At 38.7% G+C, this 21,711-nt stretch overlaps 1 protein-coding gene across 2 annotated transcripts in view; it reads left to right on the top strand.

The window, feature by feature from the left end:
- DKK2 (dickkopf WNT signaling pathway inhibitor 2) overlaps positions 1–21,711 on the top strand; it is a 132,632-nt gene that overhangs the window by 20,798 nt on the left and 90,123 nt on the right. The window lies entirely within an intron of this gene.

Raw genomic sequence — 21,711 nt, forward strand, 5'->3', positions numbered from 1 at the left:
TTCCTGTGAGTTAACAAGAAATTAAAACCAGGGTAAACATTCCATAAAAATGAAAAAAAAAAAAAAAAAACCGATGAATAGGCACTTAAGAGTAATAAAATGGCCAAAGAAAATTTGAATAAAGTATCAATATTAATTAATAATAAAGAGAATGCAAATTAAGATACTGACTTTCCTTTTAACATACGCTGGATGATGAAAAATTAAAAACTTGATAATACCAAGTGTGTAAGAGAATCTCTGGAATTTCAGTATATTGTTCATGAGTGTGTAATCACTATATGCACATAAGCCCCTGGCTACGTGCTTGTGTGCTAAGTCACTTCAGTTTTGTCCCACTCTTTGTGACTCTGTGGATTGCTACCAGTCTCCTCTGTCCGTGGAATTCCCCAGGCAAGAATACTGGAGTGGGTTGACATTTCCTTCTCCAGGGGATCTTCCCGACCCAGGGATCGAATCACAAACCTTTGGCAGGCAGCTTCTTTACCACTAGTGCCACCTATAATCCCTTGACAATGCCTTGTAATTATAAATGTTCCTATAATCTCTCATCTAGTAGTTCTACTCCTAAGACTCCTGAGGGTATAACCCAGAGAAATGTTTATTTATGTGCACCAAAAGATATGTATAAAAAGGGCTATAGCATCATGGTGTGTAGTATAAAAAAACAGGAAACAACCAAGCTTATAGACAAAAGAATGTATATGTAAATTATGGTATATTAATGCTGTGGAGTGTTATGGAACAGTGAAGATACATAAATGAACTATAGCTAGACCCGAGCACAAATGAAGCTTTGAAATATAATGGTTATTGACAGGAAATAATATATAAATAATATGGAAGACAGTGTTAATTTTGGAGAGTCAGGAGGGTTGAAATATAGGAGATATACTAAATTGAGATGAATTATTGATATTGTTCTAGTTCTTGGGTTAGATGGTGTGTTCATAGTTACACTTTACAATATACACATATTTAAATATATCTTGCATGTACCAAATATGCTTTAATATATTTTAAACATAAAAAATTAAAAGGTAATACCAAAGACAGATCTGAGAACCTGTATATAACTTGGGGATGATCCACTAAGGTGAGATTGGCAGATGAGAGTTGAGAGAGAGGTAAATATCTCTGAGCATACCCTTTAAGAAGTATTATCATTTTAAAAGTGATGTTTGGAAGTCATATGTTGACACTATGGTAAACAGATTAGGGAGAGTTGAATAAAAGTAGGACTCAGACCTTAGAGAATGTAGTTAAAGCCTTTATGAGTTTCCTATCCAACCAGTGATGAGCCTCTTTGCCCCTCACATATCCCACCTTTTGGCATATTCCCCTGATCTATGAGCCTAGATATCCCTCTGCTTACTCACCTTACTCTGCTTACTTAGGGTATTTTCTCCCTAACCTCTTTTCTAATCCTTAGAAGAGGATTCATGGCTTCAGTAAGCAACCCTTTCTACAAAACATGTCTCTATCCTATTTCTGCAACTTCTTAGGCGATTTGATAGAGATGAAATTACTTATTAGAGATGAAGAGAATATTAATGCTAAGGCCTCAGTGCTGCAGCTAATATGAATCCTGGATGGACTTAATCGCATGTAGAAAAACCTTTTGCTGAACTCTTCTATTGGGAATTTTATTAAATCTATTTGCTTCGTGGGTTCCTTGCTTGTAAAGTAGGTGATAATTCTTAAGCTGTAGTAAAGCAGATTGAAATATCTTTAAAACCTGTGTTTAAACTTTCCCTTCAGCAAGATTGCTTGTATGGGATAGGAGATATTTCAGCAGTTTAGCTTTGGATGCATTTTGCCTGTTGCATTTGGTGAATGTGATTAAAGTGATTTTTATTACATGAACGGTAGGTTATATCTGGTTAGCTACTTCCTGTTCTAAAGAGAATAGAGGTGGATACTAATTCTTTTCTTTAAGAGTAAAAATTACTTTCTCTAATTTATTAGCATGAAAATATTGCCTTACCTAAGTGGTTCTTAATGTTTGGTGCACAGACTCTTGGGTATATCCAGGACTTAAGATGTTATTTAATAAGTTATCAAAAACACAGTGCAAAAAAATGGTGAGTAAACTTGCTGGTGTCTTAGCATGAATCAATATAATGGCACCAAATTGTGCCAATAGCCATTGTGTTCTTCACCAACATACTCATAATAAAGTTATACTTACATACATGCACACAAGCATATGTATTTTACCTTAAGAATGTCCTTGAAGAAGCAGTAAAATTTAATTGTGCATATCTTCAAACATTCTGTGTGATGAAATAGAAAATATGCATAAAGCCCTTCTGTTGCATCTCATTATACAACTGCAGTACTTGAGTTGCAAGTTGAACTTGCTGCTGTTTTTCAGTGACAGCAGTTTTTTTTTTTTTTTTTTAAATCTGAAAGAATTATTGAAAAACAAGCTGTAGTTATTCAGACTTAGCAAGTATTTAGCAAGTGTTTTCTCAGAAATGGACAAAATGAACCTGTTAATTCAAGGAAAACAGCTCATGATATTTGCTGCCATGATAAGATATGATTTTTCAAGGTCTGTTTAAGTCTGTGAACCAACATTTCCTAAAAGATCAATGGATGATGTTGCAAAGGACAGCAAAGGATTTTAATGTAATACAGTATGAATGTTTCATTAATATGGCCTTGGGTTCTATATTGTAACTAACCTTTAAGAAACTACCATCTGTTGAGTTTTGGTATAGTAATCAAAGAAGAATATTCATAATTATATGAAAAAGCTATTAAGATACTCCTCCCCTTTTGAACTACATATCTAAGTGAAGCCAGATTTTCTTTATCTGCTTCAACCAAAACAACATATCACAAGAGATTAAATGCAGAAGCAGATAAGAGAATCCAGCTGTCTTTTGCTAACTCAGACTTTAAAGAGATTTTGAAAAATGTAGAACAATTCCATGCTTCTCACTACAGTTTTCTCCTGTTTTAGAGAATATAGTTATTTTTCATAAGAAATAATGGGGTTATGTTATTCTTTTGAAATGAACTATTAAATATTGTGCCTTAAAAAGCTTTAATGTCTGATGTGGTCATTATTGATAGCTGTCACAAACATAAAGAAAAGCTTTTGGGAGCCCTCAATAGTTTCTAAGATTCTAATAGGGTTCTTAGACTCAAAAGTTTGAGGATAATTCTCTTTTGCAAACTCTTAGTCTTTCTATTTCAGTGGTTTGGAGCAAAGTAAATAGGAAACTTTCAGGAATTTTAGTACTTAACAGGAGAACTAGAAAGGCAACTTGATCCATTCTCTTTAGTTTTAGGTTCTGAGACTTGTCACCTCTTACTAAAATTGAACCCAACATTTATTCTCTTAACCACAAATTTTTGAGAACCTTTTATATGACAAGTATTGTCCTAGAACTGGGAACATAGAAAGAAAAAAAAAAAAAAAAAAAAGACAAATGTCCCTGTCCTCTCTTAGAAATGTTATTTAAATTAAATACTGGATTTAGCTTAAATTGATAAGAGTGAAGTCTGAGTGAACTCTGGGAGTTGGTGATGGACAGGGAGGCCTGGCATGCTGCGATTTATGGGGTCGCAAAGAGTCGGACATGACTGAGCGACTGATCTGATCTGATCTGATAAGAGTGAAAGATTGTGTGAAGGTACTTCATTTGTATTTTGTCAACCAAAAAATAAGACCATTGCTGTAAGGCAACAAAAGCATTTATTTGGGGCCTTAGGAATTATAATTCTGGAGACACAAAATCTGGTAGAAACCCAAATGTACTCTGAGGAGAGTTGAAAACCAAAAGGTTTTTAATGTAAAAGGAAGAATCTGATATAAGTCGTATTGCAGAAAGTATGATTGGGGCTGGCTGACTGGAACCATTTTTGTCTATACTTAATTAGTTGCTAAGGTTGTTATTATTCGAGAGTCTGTTGTGTAAGCGTTCTTTCAGGACACTGTGGCCCAGTTCAAAGTTCATGCATAGGTCTGCTTACCCGAAGGTCTCCTGGCTCCATTTCAGTGCTCTCTTAGTTAGTTAGTTAGTGTTAGTGGCTCAGTTGTGTCTGACTTTGCGACTCAATGGACTGTAGCCTGCCAGGCTCCCATGTCCATGGGGTTCTCCAGGCAAGAATAATGGAGCAGATTCCAACACCCTCCTCCAGAGGATCTTCCTGACCCAGTGATCAAATCTGCGTCTCCTGCATTGTGGGCAGATTCTTTACCATCTGAGCCACTTGAGAAGCTTTGGCATTGTAGACTCCATTTTATTCATTCCTTCACAATTTAGTAGATTATTTCAATTTTAAAAAAGGAATAGAAGTATTATCTATTTTTATTGCCTAATGGCTCTCATGTTTATGTATCTTAATACAGAGTTAACCTATACTTTGAAAGGGAATCATGGAATAGTGTATAGTCTTTAGTTGATGAGGGTTTAATCAAGACTCATGGCTGTCATCTAACTCAAAGCGCACACATGAGTATAGATGTTATTATATCATTGTTGGCTTCCCATCAGTAAATAAAAGCTCTGATAAGCACTGCAATAAAAGGATCTGTTTAAGGTTAAAAAAAAAAAAACAAAAACAAGACAGCCTACTGGAAGGTAAATCAAGTCATTTAAAAAACAAGACAGCCTACTGGAAGGTAAATCAAGTCATTTAAATGGGAGTAATAAAAAAGTATACTTTTTTTTTTTTTTTTTTTAGTGTAAAAAACAGCTCATTTAAACCGATAAAGTGATGGTACACTTCACAGATGGCAAAATGCTTTGGGATCCTTAGAGGAAAATAAATTCTTTTGAAGTACAAACTTGAACAATTGAGGAACAGTCAGTCACCTGGGGCCAAAATCTTATTCCCTGTAATTCGAGAAGAATTCCCACAGAATTACACAGATTTAGAGAACTGGTTAGCAAGTACTCATTAAAAGAAAAATCTCTGTTGTCCAAGGAGCCTAAAACTGTTTTTTTGTTCGCATAAGAAAATGCCTTAGTCCACTTTGATACTGATTCAAGAACGTCCCTTCCAATGCTGTCAAAGTGAGGGTTTGCATATTTTATTAAAGTGACTTACTTGAAAAATATTGCTGTCCCTTTGCCCTCCCCCAGCTGCAAGTTCCCTTGTTGAAGCATGATTTCATAAATTTATTCTGAAATAAAATTTCTTTTTTCCTTTGCTCTACCCCTTCCAGCTGCAAACTCCTACCCTGCTTTGTTCAATAATTAATACATATGTTGAAAATAAGAACTCGTCTCCCCCCCTACCCTTCCAGCTGGAGATTTCTAGCCCTTTCATGGTTTTTTTGAGCTTCTTGTTTGTAGTAATATTTCATGAATCCAGAACAAGTTCAGATTCCCTGGTTCCTCTTTCCAAACCCACACTGTTGTATGGACTCTCAGTGGTTCTGATTCTTGCCAGTGGAGATTAGCCCAGGCCCTTCCTCAGCTGCAACATTACTTTTGAATTCCACTGTTTTTATTTTACTTTTGAATTCCCCAGTCCTAAAAACATTACTGAATGAGCATTAGCTAAGGAAGGGCATGTTATAATTTTCTAGTATGAAAACTGAGGAGAATTTTCTTTCTGTGCTTGAAGATGATAGACATGAGCCTTTTGAACTGGTCCATTAGTAAGTAATCTAGAATTCCCTTATATGAGTAATGTTAAGTGTATGAAAATATTTCAGTTGTTGGGAAGATTTATTTGGTTCTCCTTTGATAATCTTTGATGTTCATGACCATTTTCGTTTATCAGGTTGCAAACAGCATATTCTGTTATTTGGCATTTTATGAAAAGACATTACAAATCATGAAATATTCCTGATAACAGAGTGACAAATTGATACTTCTGTTATATAATCCAGTTTTGATTATAGTTGTTCATCATCTTTCTAAATACTCTTGAAAACATCTGTTTAGTAAAATGTCAAGTCTAGGAAACCATTCTATGTTATTACTACTAGTAACAATTTTATTTGACTTTTAATTTTCCTAGAATATTAAATCCTAAAACTTGGAAGCAAGTATAAGTCTTACTTGGCACTACATAAATAACCTGAATTGTATAGAATGTGCAGTTTGCGTGTGTGTGTGCATGTGTAAGGTATTGTGTATGAGACACTAAAGGAGGTTTAGCCTCTTGCTTTGCTATTCAATGTTATGGCTGGAGTGAACTTTCCAAATTGCATATCTGATGGTGTTTCTCCCCTTTAAGATAAAGTCTAACTGCTTTACCATGACTTACAGGTCCATGACGTTACAAGAGTGTTTATTTTCGCCTAACGTGTGGGCTTCTTCTTTTTCCCATTACACATTTTACCTGGATAACTCTTGCTCATCCTACAGGCTTTCCCGAACTTCTCAAGACAAAGTAAGATTCCTAGGTGTTCTATAGCACCCGTGAGTCTCAGTGAACTCCGGGGGTTGGTGATGGACAGGGAGGCCTGGCGTGCTGCGATTCATGGGGTCGCAAAGAGTCGGACATGACTGAGCGACTGATCTGATCTGATCTGATCTGATTTACCTTCATTATAATTGTTGCTGCTGTGAATATTTTTGGTCAGTTACTGCTGAGCCCCCCTTTCCACTCAGACTGAAAATCTTATTTTCACTATTGTATATCCATCCTTCATTTAGCACAGACACAGAGTGGACATGTAGTAAATATTACTTAAATGAATGAATAAGTGTTGAATTGTAAATCTTTTAAAGTACCTCTTAAATATGGAATATGATTCCATATTGCTTTTTTATATTGTCTACTTAGTTTTTATTAGTGGTAATTAGAGAATACCTATTTTCTTTTACCCTGTTTTATCAAAGGCTGAAACATTAAGTAGGGGGATTACGAGTAGAGAATATTGGAGTTGAATCAAGCAAGGTGCAGCCAGGAAAGGAGTAAAAGTCAGGAGATGAGATGGGGGTCTAGTTTGGGAAGTTTCTCATTCTGAGAGTTGGTATTTCCCAAGGAATCAGCAACCATGTTTAATGGCATGCACTTGCCTCCCACTGTTCACCACAAGTCTTTCCAATATCAAGTATGTCATTATCTATCTTTGCCCAAAGCATGACTTCATCTACTAGCATATCAGCTCCTAAACTTAGCTACATATTAGAATCATCAGATTCCCCAGTTGACCCTCAGAACAGTGAAGTCTCCTGGTGTAAAATCCAGGCATGGTTAGTTTGTAAAGCTCTTAAGTGAGTGTAATGTGCAGCCAATTTGAGATGTGATGTACTTGGAGATAACAACATAGCTGTTGCCTTGGGATTACATGAAACTCCACGAGCATGCTCAACGAAGAGCATCTTTCGGTTAGAAAATTATCTCGAGTTGTGAGCTATAGCACCACTGTACTTCAAGTCTTTCATTTCTTCTCAAAACATTTCTTATTTTGTAGTGGTATAATTTAAAACTGTATTTATTTGTACTAATGGAGTCACTCTATTTTCAGGAATGCTGAAATAAATGTCTACTTTTTCAAGAAAAAACAAATACATATGAAAAAATATTCTATATTCTTACCTTTCTGAAACCTATTCCACAAATTTTTCATGACCATATAATACAAATAAAACAGAGCCTCCGTTACTCCTGAGTCCAGTGACACAGCTGCTGCTACTAAGTCACTTTAGTCGTGTCCGACCCTGTGCGACCCCATAGACGGCAGCCCACCAGGCTCCCCCGTCCCTGGGATTCTCCAGGCAAGAACACTGGAGTGGGTTGCCATTTCCTTCTCCAATGCATGAAAGTGAAAAGTGAAAGTGAAGTCGCTCAGTCACATCCAGACTCTTAGCGACTCCATGGACTACAGCCTACCAGGCTCCTCCGTCCATGGGATTTTCCAGGCAAGAGTACTGGAGTGGGGTGCCATTGCCTTCTCCCCAGTTACACAGAGGGCATATTAAAGTTTCATGCAGGAGCTTAAATTTAAGCACAAACTTAAAGAAAGCACTAAATCTTCTGGGTTTTTTTAATAATGAATTCAGGATCATTCTGTCATTAATTAACCTATAAAAGCAAAGTTACTATGATAATTGCTCCTTCCGAATACATGTGCTCACTGATTTTATCCATTATCTCTGAAAATGTAAAGTGAGGTTCTGTTTTAAAGAGTGTCTTCTCTTTATAACATCTAAAATACTATCTTTTTGAAAGGTTTTCAGTTTATCAATGTTTGACATATTTGTCATATTAACATGCCTTATTTCCCTTTACTTTCTCCTCCAAAATAGCTGCATTTTACTTACAACCAAGGAAGGTTAAAATTTTCTTTTAATTTGCTCTCAAAATTCTGTCCTTTCCAATCAAAACTTGAGAACAATATTTTACCAAAAGGTTCTTACTTAACATCCTTAATTTTCACATGATTTGCTTTGTCTAGAAACAGGACCTAAGCCAGAGATTGTCACCTGGCTTTTTACTTCTTTCACTTAAGTCAGATTGGGAGGTGGGGAGTATAAGGGAGGGGAGGGGATGAGCAGAGCATAAAAAGAAAAGAAAACACCTGCACTCAATTCAGCCATCAAATGAATCACATAGAATTGAACACTTGACAAATAACTATGCACTTAACAAGATCTCGGAGTCACTAACAATTTCAACCAGACTCTAGAAATTTGATTCAAACAAACAAACCTTCTTGGTTACCCAGATTGTCTGCTGAAGGTATTCTTTTCCCCTACCACCAGGTGCTTCTAAGCATGGAGAGAGGAGCTGAGAAAGCAGGGAGGGCTCCCTCCTGGGGTTTAGTTAGGTATACAGAGAAGTGGGCTGCTTTGAAATGTTGTTGAGATGTTGGAATTCCACCTTCTGAATACTGCTGTAACACTCTATCCACTTTATCAAAATTGTATATTCAACTTTAGGATGATCATTAATAAAACAGAAAAAGCTGCTTGTTTTTTTTTTCTTGAGTCATTTTAATGTGAGCCTCAAACCATTGCTCTCCAGCCCTTTAATTTTTATTTCCGACATTTACCTTCCAGCTCATTAGTGACATTCTAGTTCTTTGATTACCTTCTCAGCTCTTTAGTTTTTATTTCCAACATTTTCTTAAATGGATTGTCTTTGAAGCCAGGACTGGGTTTTACATAGAAGGGTGTTATTTACTTTAAACCCCCATTACAATTCTAGTTTCTGTATAGTTGTGTGGTTTTAAAACAGGAGGAGACCATCATCTTCTTTGAGGAGCTTTTCCAGTGATTCTGGTAAGCCGCCAGATTTGGGAACTCATTGCTCTAGAAAACAAAGTATTTACTAAGTGAGATTTAAAAACTTCTGTCGACTAGTGTAGTGTAGTCAGTGAAACTCTACTGATAATTGTAAGATCATAATATAATTTGTCTAACAGAGAGTATATATGAGCCCATAGGATATTAAAAGAATAGAAACTTCAAATCTGTGCATTTTATCCTCCCACTTTAAAAAAAATACTGGAAAATAGCTTCTACCTCTTAAATTGCAAGTTTGGGATAATAATGCAAATAGACTGCAAGAGATGCAGAGGTGAATTAAGAGAATGGTGCTCATCAGAGACCATAGAAAAAAAACAAAAAATGCCATGATGTTAGAATATCATCCAAGATATTTGTATGTATTTTGGGGAGAACTGTGTTGAAGGCATCAAGAAGGGAGAAACAGATGTTCTAGGTCTCTCTGCTGTTTCACATTTTTAAATTTTTCTATTTTTTGTTTTCTCTTGCTGCCATAACAAATTACCACAAACTTAGTGGGTTAAAGGAAGTTCCCGAGGAACTTCAACACTTTCTCATGGAGATACTTCTCCCCTCTGGATGGCTTCAAACAGAAGATGAAGAACTTGTATTGCCCTCTAGCAACCAATGGAAGATTCTTAAAACTCTACATGAAACTTTCCATTTGGTAATTGAAAATACTTACCAATTTGCTAAGAGTCTTTTCAAGAGAAAAGGATTAATAAAAACCATAAGCCAGATTGTTAAAGGATGTGAAGTCTGTCAAAAGAATAATCCCTGTAACAACCAGTCAGCTCTTCCAGGTTTACAGCGTACAGGAAGATATCCTGGAGAGGACTGGCAGATAGACTTCACTCATGCCAAAAGCGAAGAGACATCAGTGCCTACTGGTTTGGGTTGACTGGAGAAGGAAATAGCAACCACTCCAGTATTTTGACCTGGAGAATTCCACGGAGCGACTTTCACTTCACTCGTGGGTTAAATCAACCATTTAAATCAATCAAATTATTTTATAGATTTATATGTCAGAAATTCAACACTAGTCTCACTGGGACTAAAATCACGGTGTCAGCAAGCCTGAGTTCCTTTCTACAGCCCTAGGGGAGAATCCATTACCTGGACTTTTCCACTTTCTAGAGGTTTCTCACATTCCTTGGCTCACTGGACCCCTTTCTTCCATGGTCAAAGCCAGAAACAGAAAGTTGAATCCTTTCACACTGCATCACTCTGGAATTTTTTCCAGTTTTAAAATCTGTGTACCCCAATATTCCAGACTAATCTCATCCCAAGGTATTTAATATCTGCAAAGTCTCTTTTGTCATGTGAAGTCACACATTCACAAGTTATAGGGACTAGAATATGGACATCATTGGGGGGACATTATCCTGCCTACTGTATGTGTGATCTTTAATCACACATTGTGCACATCACATCTTCTGTAAGTTTATTGGATTAATATTATTTTTATATAGTGAGATACATTTTAAAACTGTAAAATATTTTTTTGGCAACTGCAGATGACTTGTGGTTCATGGTAGAATAGATGTTAATAAATTTTTAACTGGGGCTTTGGTCTAGACCACTTGCACAAATCTCTTAGGAAGTCATCATTATGGACTCCAGCATAGGCCTATCACTAATAACTAATACAATCCATTTTTCTTCATGATTGGAAAGGATCACTAGAATTACGATCAGTATGAGCATCAGACACAGTAGTTAATAGGTTGAAAATGTAGTTCTCTAAACATCTGAGTCACAGTGAAATGAAATACCATGTCACAAAATATAAGAAGCATTTTGAATAATTCAGTAGCATATTCATATACCCAAACCCCATTCACTCTGATCACACAATTTGGAATGGTGGGCTTAATGTAAATTGTTCTCTCTCTTGAATTCTATTTTGTAGATTCTTGCTCTCTTTCAATCCACATAGCATTATTAATATGTTATGCTGAACCATTAGTTGCTTTATCACTTCTAATTTTGACCATCACTCATAAGAAAATAAGTAAAATAAACAGAGTATGTGAATTCCATGCCTGTGCTTTTTCCCCCATCCTGTAGTTCAGTTTGGAATGCAAGACTTAACTTCTTAGAGCTGGCTTAGCAAATCATAATGAGCATACAGATTACCTGGGAATTTGATTAGAATGCAGATTCTGCTTTAGTGGATCTGGGGTGGAGCCTAACATTTTGCATTTTAAGAAGGTCCCAGGTGATGGGCTTATGGTAGAGAATCCACCAGCCAATGCAGGAGATTCAGGAGACCTGGTTTTGATCCCTGGGTCAGAAAGATCCCATGGAAGAGGAAATGGCAACCTTACTCCAGTATTCTTGCCTGGAGATTCTGATGGACAGAAGAGCTTGGTGGGCCACAGTCCCTGGGGTCACAAAGAGTGGGACACAACTGAGCATGTGTGCACACATAGGTCACGTAATGATGATGAACCCTGACTGGGACAGATTCAGTTCAGTTCAGTTCAGTCACTCAGTCGTGTCTGACTCTTTGTGACCCCATGAATCATAGCATGCCAGGCCTCCCTGTCCATCACCAACTCCTGGAGTTCACCCAGACTCACGTCCATTGAGTCAGTGATGCCATCCAGCCATCTCATCCTCTGTCGTCTGCTTCTCCACCTGCCCCCAATCCCTCCCAACATCAGGGTCTTTTCCAATGAGTCAACTCTTTGCATGAAGTGGCCAAAGTATTGGAGTTTCAGCATCAGCATCAGTCCTTCCAATGAACACCCAGGACTGATCTCCTTTAGGATGGACTGGTTGGATCTCCTTGCAGTCCAAGGGACTCTCAAGAGTCTTCTCCAATACCACAATTCAAAAGAATCAATTCTTCGGCGCTCAATTTTCTTCACAGTCCAACTCTCACATCCATACATGACTACTGGGAAAACCATAGCCTTGACTAGACAGACCTTTGTTGGCAAAGTAATGTCTCTGCTTTTGAATATACTATCTAAGTTGGTCATAACTTTCCTTCCAAGAAGTAAGCGTCTTTTAATTTCATGGCATCACTCACCATCTACAGTGATTTTGGAGCCCAGAAAAATAAAGTCTGACACTGTTTCCACTGTTTCCCCATCTATTTACCATGAAGTGATGGGACCAGATGCCATGATCTTCGTTTTCTGAATGTTGAGCTTTAAGCCAACTTTTTCACTCTCCTCTTTCACTTTCATCAAGAGGCTTTTGAGTTCCTCTTCACTTTCTGCCATAAGGGTGGTGTCATCTGCATATCTGAGGTTATTGAGATTTCTCCTGGCAATCTTGATTCCAGCTTGTGCTTTTTCCAACCCAGCATTTCTCATGATGTACTCTGCATATAAGTTAAATAAGCAGGGTGACAATATACAGCCTTGACGTACTCCTTTTCCTATTTGGAACCAGTCTGTTGTTCCATGTCCAGTTCTAACTGTTGCTTCCTGACCTGCATATAGGTTTCTAAAGAGGCAGGTCAGGTGGTCTGGTATTCCCATCTCTTTCAGAATTTTCCACAGTTTATTGTGATGCACACAGTCAAAGGCTTTGGCATAGTCAATAAAGCAGAAATAGATGCTTTTCTGGAACTCTCTTGCTTTTTCCATCATCCAGCGGATGTTGGCAATTTGATCTCTGGTTCCTCTGCCTTTTCTAAAACTAGCTTGAACATCTGGAAGTTCACAGTTTATGTACTGCTGAAGCCTGGCTTGGAGAATTTTGAGCATTACTTTACTAGCGTGTGAGATGAGTGCAATTGTGCGGTAGTTTGAGCATTCTTTGGCATTGCTTTTCTTTGGGATTGGAATGAAAAACTGACTTTTTCCAATCCTGTGGCCACTGCTGAGTTTTCCAAATTGGTTGTACCCTAATGATTTAGTTTTACCCTGATGATTTGTTGTTGCCATGGTAACCCTGCCAGGAGGAAAGGAAGCTGCTAGTTGAGGCATTTGGTGCATATTCTTGGCCAAGAAGCCAAAAGGGCCAAGCTGCTACTGCTGCTGCTGCTAAGTCACTTCAGTTGTGTCCAACTCTGTGCAACCCCATAGACGGAAGCCCACCAGGCTCCCCCATCCCTGGGCTTCTCCAGGCAAGAACACTGGAGTGGGTTGCCATTTCCTTCTCCAATGCATGAAAGTGAAAAGTGAAAGTGAAGTCGCTCAGTCGTGTCCGACTCTTAGCGACCCCTTGGACTGCAGCCCACCAGGCTCCTCTGTCCATGGGATTTTCCAGGCAAGAATACTGGAGTGGGGTGCCATTGCCTTCTCCGAAGGGCCAAGCTATTATCCTGGAATTATGACTGAATGCCTCTAAGTCAGCACTCTGCCAATACCAGCTTCAGGGCAATGTCAGCGAGCCTTGAGCCTCTTGTATAGCCTTTGGCTCAATGACAATGAAGGTCACTGGGCTGGGATCCTGAGGCCTCTCCAGTCAGCTAAGGGAATTCTGGGAACATGAACACATTTGTTAGGATTGAAGTGATGGTAAACTTGCCTGGGCCGAATGAAGCCTGAGCAGACTCTGGTGGAGATCCGTAGACATCCTGTGCTGATCCCTCTTCTGGCTTTGGGTGTAGGAGAGGAAAACTGAGCCATCCAGTAGCTAGTTCCCTCTGAAGATTCCATCAGGGTAGCAGGCACACATGGAGAATGCCATGTGAAGAGGAAGGCAGAGATCTACAAGTCAAGGATGGCTAAAGACTGCCAACAGCCCCCCTCAGCACCCTCAGAAGGAACCAACCTTCCCCTACCTGTTAAGTAACAAGGTTTTGTGGACTTGAGCTATGGAAGAGCTCACTTTCAACCTCTCCATAATCCTGTAGGAGGTGCCCTGAATTATGTACTATTAACCATTTGTGGAATGTGATAACATCTGTAACTATGTGTGAGTGCTCGGCTCAGTCTCTCAGTTGTGTCCGACTCTGTGACCCCATGGACTATAGCCCATCAGGCTCCTCTGTCCATTGGATTTCCCAGACAAGTACACTACAGTGGGTTGCCATTTCTTCCTCAAGGGGATCTTCCCAACCCAGGGATCAAACCCACACTTCCTCCATTGGTAGATGGGTTCTTTACCACTGTACCACCTGGGAAGCCCTATATGATACTATGCTAAGCATTTTACTTATGTTATCTAATTTAATCCTCACGGTGGTACCAAGAGATGGGTATTATCCCCATTTTATAGAAAAGGAAGTGAAGGCTGAGGAAAGTCAATGATTTGTTCAAGATTACATAGTTTGTAAGTGGCACAATTGAATTCAAACACGTTATCTATGTTATTCTAGAACCTGGGATTTTAATCACTGTGTTATGGTAAGTATTTTAACAGAGAGTATACTCTGAACCCCGGAGAAGGCAATGGCACCCCACTCCAGTACTCTTGCCTGAAAAATCCCATGGACGGAGGAGCCTGGTAGGCTGCAGTCCATGGGGTCGCTAAGAGTCGGACACGACTGAGCGACTTCACTTTCACTTTTTACTTTCATGCATTGGAGAAGGAAATGGCAACCCACTCCAGTGTTCTTGCCTGGAGAATCCCATGGATGGAGAACCCTGGTGGGCTGCTGTCTATGGGGTCACACAGAGTTGGACACGACTGAAGCGACTTAGCAGCAGCAGCAGCATACTCTGAACCCCAGGTCCAGAAGTTAGAATATTAGAATGAAACTGATTTTTAATTTTTTATACCATTTTTAGGGCATGCCAAATTTGCTTTTGACTCAACATTTGTTCAGTGACTAGTGCTAGTGGTTTTTCTATGCCTTTTCTTTCTTTTTTCCCTTCTTTTGCTTTTTGGCAGTGGAAATCATTGAGCCAGCAAAGCAGATGCATGTGAAGCCCTCCAGCAGATAAACATTTTCCATTCACATTTTGAAGAGAATAAAAAAGCCAAATAAAATAACCCAAATGGCAAACACTGTAAAGCCATTCCTTCATAAAAATAAATTTTTGGTAAAGAGGTCTTTCATTTGGAAATGAGATCCAGCTTCTGATTATGGAAAAAGCAAGTAAAAGGCGGGGAGAAGACCAGTAGGTCTGCTAACTGTAGGGCCACACAGTGATGCGCTGAGTTCCAGAATACAAAAATGTAGACTTAAAAGATTTGAACAATTTGTTTGTATATCTGTGCACTGTGAAATCAGGCATTGTGAAGAAACAGCATCCTGTAGCTAATTCAGAATGATATAATTCAGGACAGATTTTTTTTTTTCCTCCCCCGACACATGGTTTTAAAATCAAAGATTTTTTGAAGGAAGATGGAAAAGTCATCATGTACCAAGTGCAAAAAATTAAGTACAGAGTAAGAGTTTCATGGTATGTAACATTTCACTTCCTGCTTATTTTTGATTGGGTGAGTGTATTTCTTGTCAGCAAAGACCATAGTGCTTTTCAGGGCTGAGGTCTGCATTAGCCTACTGAAGGTAATGATGTAATGATAAGGCTTTCACATTCCAAAGGAGAGTGATTTTTCCCTATTGTGAATTAAAATGTTTATTTTTTCCTAACTGTTACAGAAGATTTCTTTAATACATTGTTATGTGCCTTTACTTATGGAAAACAAATAACTTCTCATTCCTTTAGGTTAAAAAAATAACAGTTCATTCTTTTGTAAATACAACATATCGTACTTAATGAGCAAGACAATGCACCAAATGGTGTGAGAGGTGGCAAGCCATGATTCTCTGCCCTGCATGACCTTAAAACTTGCAGATAATCTGAGATACAAAGGAAGAAAAAGAATGTACTATTTCTTACTGAGCAAGAGATACCACCCAGGTTTGGGGCTAAGAGCTTTAAATTTATTATTTAATCCTTACAGCAATCAGTGCCAGTTATTTTTAAACCCCAGTCCTGTTGCCTCAAAAAGCTATTTCCTTAATCTAGTCTTGAAGGCATGAATTTCATCATATAAGGGTTAAGTCGTTTACTTAGAAAATTCTTAGAAATGGAAAGCCTTAGGATTACCAAGATCTCTATGAATTTCCCAGGGCTGCTGTAATGAAGTGAGTGGCTTAAAACAATAGAAATTTAAATATTTAAGCCAAACCGATTGGTTTGAAACAGCAGAAATTTATTCGCTCTCAGGTCAGGATGGGAGAAGCCTGAAATCAAGCTGTTGGCAGCACCATTATCCCTCTGAAGTTTCTAGGGAAGGATTCGTTCTTGCTTCTTCTGATATTATTGGCAATCCTTGGCATTCAGTAGCTTTGTATGTTGTATAGATTGATGATGCTAAAAAGTGGTGAAGCTTGGCCTCACTGGGGCTCTATATTTCTAAACAAAAGGTTGTTGTTGTTCAATCGTTAAGTCATGTCCAGCTCTTTGGGACCCCATGGACTGCAGCCCACCAGACTGTCCTTCACTATCTCCCAGAGCTTGCTCAAACTCACGTCCATTGAGTCAGTCATGCCATCCAACCATCTCATCCTCTGTCATCACTTTCTCTTGCCCTCAATCTTTGCTAGCAGCAGAGTCTTTTCTAGTGCTCATCAGGTGGCCAAAGTGTTGGGGCTTCAGTTTCAGTATCAGTTCTTCCAGGTAAATTCAGGACTGATTTCCTTTAGGATTGACTGGTTTGATCTTCTTGCAGTCCAAGGGACGCTGAAGAGTCTTCTTCAGCACCACAGTCCTAAAGCATCAGTTCTTTGGCGCTTAGTTTTCTTTATGGTATAACTCTCATATCCATACCTGACTACTGGAAAAACCATAGCTTTGACCAGATGGTTCTTTGCGGCAAAATGATGTCTCTGCTTTTTAATATGCTGTCTAATTTTGTCATAGCTTTTCATCCAAGGAGCAAGTGACTTTTAATTTCATTGCTGCAGTCACTGGACACAGTGATTTTGGAGCCCAAGAAAATAAACCATTTTCATTTTTTCCCATCTATTTGCCATGAAGTGATGGGACTGGATTCCATAATCTTCGTTTTTTTAATGTTGAGTTTCAAGCCAGCTTTTTCACTCTCCTTTTCACCTACATCAAGAGGCTCTTTAGTTCCTCTTTGTCTTCTGCCTTTAGGGTGGTATCATCTGCATATCTGAGGTAGTTGATATTTCCCCAGGCAATTTTGATTCCAGCTTGTGACTAATCCAGCCCAATATTTTGTATGATGTACTCTGTATGTAAGTTAAATAAGCAGGGTGACAATATACATCCTTGATGTACTCCTTTCCTGATTTGAACCAGTCTGTTGTTCCATGTCCAGTTCTAACTTGCTTCTTAACCTGCATATAGGTTTCTCAGGAGGCAAGTAAGGCGGTCTGGTATTCCTTTTCTTTAAGAATTTTCCACAGCTTGTTGTGATCCACACAGTCAAAGGCTTTAGTGTAGTCAGTGAGGCAGAATTTTTTTTGGAATTCTCTTGCTTTTCCTATGATCCAGTGAGTATTGGCAATTTGATCTCTGGTTCCTCTGCCTTTTCTAAATCCAGTTTGTACATCTGGAAGCTCTTGGTTCATGTACTTTTGAAGCCTAGCTTGAAAGATTTTGGGTATTACTTTGCCAGCATGTAAAATGAGTGCAATTGTGCAGTAGTTTGAACATTCTTTGGCATTGCCCTTCTTTGGGATTGGAATGAAAACTGACCTTTTCCAGTCGTGTATCCACAGCTGAGTTTTCCAATTTGCTGGCATATTGAGTGCAGCACATTAACAGCATCATCTTTTAGGACTTTGAATAGTTCAGCTGGAATTCCACCACCTCCACTAGCTTTGTTCATAGTAATGCTTCCTAAGGCCCACTTGACTTCATACTGCAGGGTGTCTAGGTTTGTAACCACACCATCGTAGTTATCAATGTCATTAAGACCTTTTTTGTATGGTTCTTCTTTGTATTCTTGCCACGTCTTCTTAATCTCTTCTGTTTCTGTTAGATCCTTACCATTTCTGTCCTTTATTGTGCCCATCTTGCATGAAACAGAGTGTAGGTTTTTTGTTTTGTTTTTTTGTTTTTAGCAGAGAAAGGAATCCTGTCCATATGATACGGAGAAAAGGTAAAAGAGATTACTCCTTCAACCAGTCATACCTGGGTTTTCCCTCTCAGGATGCTTCAAATCTAAGATCTTAGAGCCGGCTGCAGTTAGTATATTTCAGGTAGTGGTGAAACAGAAAAAAACAACTTACCCAACTCTCACAGATTTTCAAGGTGGTGAGATCTAAACTTCCTAGCTGTATTGTCCATGGACAAGAAACTGAACTCAAAGGCCAGTGTCCTCATCTGCAAAGTGGAGATAATATTCATTGTAAGGATTCTATGAGACATTACATTTGAAGAGTATGGCATCATGTCTTGCATGTAATGGACCATCTGTTCTCTTTGTCCTTTGATATATGTGGGTGCACTATATCTCAGAAGGGTCACAATTTAGGAAATCTGGTACAAGCCTCCTCTATTAGCATATGAAATAGAAAAAATAGGAGGATAAAATGATTAGCATAGAGAAAGACACTGAATAGTTCAGTTCAGATCAGTCGCTCAGTCATGTCCGACTCTTTGCGACCCCATGAATCGCAGCACGCCAGGCCTCCCTGTCCATCACCAACTCCCAGAGTTCACTCAGACTCACGTCCATAGAGTCAGTGATGCCATCCAGCCATCTCATCCTCTGTCGTCCCCTTCTCCTGCCCCCAATCCCTCCCAGCATCAGAGTCTTTTCCAATGAGTCAACTCTTCGCATGAGGTGGCCAAAGTACTGGAGTTTCAGCTTCAGCATCATTCCCTCCAAAGAAATCCCAGGGCTGATCTCCTTCAGAATGGACTGGTTGGATCTCCTTGCAGTCCAAGGGACTCCCCAGAGTCTTCTCCAACACCACAGTTCAAAAGCATCAATTCTTCGGGGCTCAGCCTTCTTCACAGTCCAACTCTCACATCCATACATGACCACAGGAAAAACCATAGCCTTGACTAGATGGACCTTTGTTGGCAAAGTAATGTCTCTGCTTTTGAATATACTATCTAGGTTGGACATAACTTTCCTTCCAAGGAGTAAGCGTCTTTTAATTTCATGGCTGCAGTCACCATCTGCAGTGATTTTGAAGCCCAGTTACCAAATAACCAATTGAGGTATGCAGTATAATGCCCATTTGCTCCTTGAATAGAAGCTTCCACTCTGAGTAAAAGCCTCTGGTACTAAAAGTAGTTTAGTATTAAGTGTTGCAAAATCGATGGTGCAAGTTTTGCTTAGATTAAAAAATCCATAGTCATTTTGTCTAAATCTTATAAACAACATTGTTTATTCTAATTGAAATGAGTGTTATATTTTTGATGAATTAAACAAACACTGGAATTTAATCTCTAGCTATTAACATCACTTCAAAACTATTAGACTGGTTTTTCACACTGTTAACACTAAAAAATAAAAATCCATAGTAAAAGCAAATTTGCCGTTAATCAAGGATCATTCTTCTTAAAAGTAAGAATTTATTAGATATCTAGCAAATTTTAAGTCCAACAAGTAAGTTTTAGTGGATTTTTATCTTGATGATTTTTAAAACTATGCGTTGTTTTTAAAATATTTTGGCCCGTTGACGTTTATATTTTCATTTTATCACCCTTTACACACTTTCCTCTTATGCAAATATATCTACTCTTATCACCTCTTTATGTATTTCTTTTCATATTACATGTTTCGTTATCACATTTATTCATTTTCATAGTGATAAGGTTTCAAAACATTCCCCTTCCTTTCATAGGCACAGTTCTTTCTCCTAGAAATATCTGAGGAGTTGATTTCTTACATTTTAAAATACTCCAGTTTACACTTAAAATTGACATTATGCATATGTCTATAAAATAGTAAAGTAAAAAGAAAAATACAAAAATTTGACTTAGATTTTTTAACAAGTTGTTTTTCAAGTAGCCATATCCTTTCTAACTAAAGAAATAAAGGCTGAACTAGAAAAAGAAGCCCCCTTAAAAAAAGATATATACATATATATGTATGTACACACACACACACACACAGATTTTCTTTATAAAGTAGGGTCGCTTCTAATGTATTCTTAAAACCCTAAAATATGCAGTGACCCAGGCTTTGTGCTAGGTGATTTACATACTTTAGTTGTGATTAGTGTAGTAACTCTGGAAGGTAGGTTTAGGATTATCACCAGGAAAATAAAATAATTTTGCCTAAGGACACAAAAGTAGGTCAGGATATTAACCCAGGTCTTTCTATGTCCAAAGTCTGTATACTGTCCCTGAAGCCAACTCCTACATGTTTTTCCCCCTAAAGAAACTTAAAGTAGATGACTCTCTTGTTGTTCAGTCATCCAGTCGTGTCTGACTCTTTGCGACCCCCATGGACTGCAGCACGCCAGGCCTCCCTGTCCCTCACCATCTCCCAGAGTTTGCCTAAGTTCATGTCCATTGCATTGATGATGCCATCCAGCCATCTCATCCTCTGATGCCCTCTTCTCCTTCTGCCCTCAATCTTTCTCAGCATCAGGGACTTTTCCAATGAGCTGGTTGTTTGCACCAGATGACCAAAATACTGGATCTCCAGCTTCAACATCAGTCCTTCCGATGAGTATTTAGGATTGATTTCCCTTAAGATTTACTGGTTTGATCTCCTTGCTGCCCAAGGGACTTTTCAAGGGTCTTCTCCAGCACCACAGTTCAAAGGCATTGACTCTTTGGTGCTCTGCCTTCTTTATGGTCCAGCTCTCCATAACTATAAGTGACCACCGGGAAGACCATAGCCATGACTACACAGACCTTTGTTGGCAGAATAATGTCTCTGCTTTTAATACACTGTCTAGGTTTGTCAATGCTTTCCTGCCAAGAAGCAATCATCTGATTTCTTGGCTACAGTCACCATCCACTGGGATCTTAGAGCCCAAGCAAAGGAAATCTGTCACTACTTCCACCTTTTCCACTTCTATTTGCTATGATGACTCTAAGGAGTTACTATACTGCTGCTGCTGCTAAGTCGCTTCAGTCGTGTCCGACTCCGTGTGACCCCAGAGATGGCAGCCCACCAGGCTCCCCTGTCCCTGGGATTCTCCAGGCAAGAACGCTGGAGTGGGTTGCCATTTCCTTCTCCAATGCATGAAAGTGAAAAGTGAAAGGGAAGTCGTTCAGTCGTGTCCGACTCTTAGCGACCCCATGGACTGCAGCCCACCAGGCTCCTCCGTCCATGGGATTTTCCAGGCAAGAGTACTGGAGTGGGGTGCCACTGCCTTCTCCGTTACTATACTACATCATGGTTAAGTCAGAGACACTCAGTTTTAATGTTTCAGTTGCTGCTCTGCTTTTCACATATTACTCAGGGAGCTGTTTGTATCAGCTGCAGAATCACACACTTATAATCAGTTTATGTGATTACTTGTGATTTAGTGTCTCAAATGTAGGCTTTCTAATATGGTCATCAATTTAAAGTACTATTTCATGCTTTCTGTAATTAACACAAATAAATAAGATTGCTCTCTCAAAATAAGACTTAGGACTATTTTTCTGATTAGCTATAGCTATTTGTATATGGCTCATTTTAAGGAAATTTGACAATA

This window comes from Bos taurus, chromosome 6, assembly GCF_002263795.3.
Source record: "Bos taurus isolate L1 Dominette 01449 registration number 42190680 breed Hereford chromosome 6, ARS-UCD2.0, whole genome shotgun sequence".
Classification (NCBI taxonomy): Eukaryota; Metazoa; Chordata; class Mammalia; order Artiodactyla; family Bovidae; genus Bos; species Bos taurus.